Raw genomic sequence first — 1,201 nt, 5'->3', positions numbered from 1 at the left:
ACATTGTTTCCCATTGTTAAGGAGATTAGAGCCATTTAGGAGAAGCCTCTGGCTTTGCACTTGATCAATGGAAAGAATACTCTCAGGGCAAGACCCAACTTGTTTAAGGCCCAAGGAGTTTGCTGCCCCTAGAAAACTACAGCATACAAAAGCTGCTGATAATGTTCTGATAGGGCCAAGGTCCATCCCAAGTTGGCAGTGAAACTTAGTAGTGTTGGTCACATGGTGCTGGCTTTAGAGGCATGAAAAGAGTTAGTGGGTCATTGATTCTTCCATGTTTTCAGAAAGCCATTGAGGCCAAACAGCATGCAATGGGGAAGTCCCTTCATAAAGAAGGTCCTGGGAGGCCAAAAGGTCCTAAGAGGCCATTGCATGAATCTTTGAAGCTCATGCCTGGGTTATAGTGGAGACCCCAAGATGTAGGAGATGCCAGAACCATGAAACATCTGCAGGGAGTGGTACCAACCAAGGGAGAAATGTATGTTGCAGGCAGCAGAGCTGAAGGGACTGAGCCATCTAAGTCCTGTGGAACTAAAGTCCCAGACATAGGACATGGAGCTACAGGAGTCTGTGTTTGTCCTGGTGAATTCCAGTTTTAGTCTGGTAGTCTGTACTATGCCCCCATGCCTCCCTTTTGGAATTGGAATATGTATTCTTTGCCATGGTTTGTTGAAAGTATGTTATTTGCTCCTTGATTTTACAGGGGCTTACAATTAAGAAGGTAGTCTTGAGTCTCAGAAGAGACTTTGGACTTCTGAATACTGTTAAGACTATTAATTGAAGATTATGTGAAATTTTAAAATTGCACTAAATGCATTTTGCATTTTGATATGGCCATGAGCCTACGGGGCCCAGGGAGTGGAATGTGGTGGTTTCAGTGAGAATGTCCCCTATATGCTCCAAGTACTTGAACACTTTATCCCCAGTTGATGGCATTGTTTGGTTGAGATTTGGGGGTGTGGCCATGCTGGAGAAAATATGTCATGGGGGTGGGCTTTGACAATTAATATAAGTGCCTTGATCATAGTTATCTCAGCAACAGAAAAATAACCAGTACATCATTTATCATTCAGTAGTGTGTTGTTTAATCTCTTGAGTTTGTGTACTTTCTCCAATTTCTCTTCTTGGTAATTTACCTTTATTCTATTGTGGTAAGGTACAATACAGAATGTAGCTTCAATTTTCTTTTGTTAGATGTTCC

The sequence above is a fragment of the Nannospalax galili genome, unplaced genomic scaffold, assembly GCF_000622305.1.
Source record: "Nannospalax galili isolate Female #2095 unplaced genomic scaffold, S.galili_v1.0 scaffold144, whole genome shotgun sequence".
In the NCBI taxonomy this organism is placed as follows: Eukaryota; Metazoa; Chordata; class Mammalia; order Rodentia; family Spalacidae; genus Nannospalax; species Nannospalax galili.
This window is presented reverse-complemented; position numbering follows the sequence as displayed.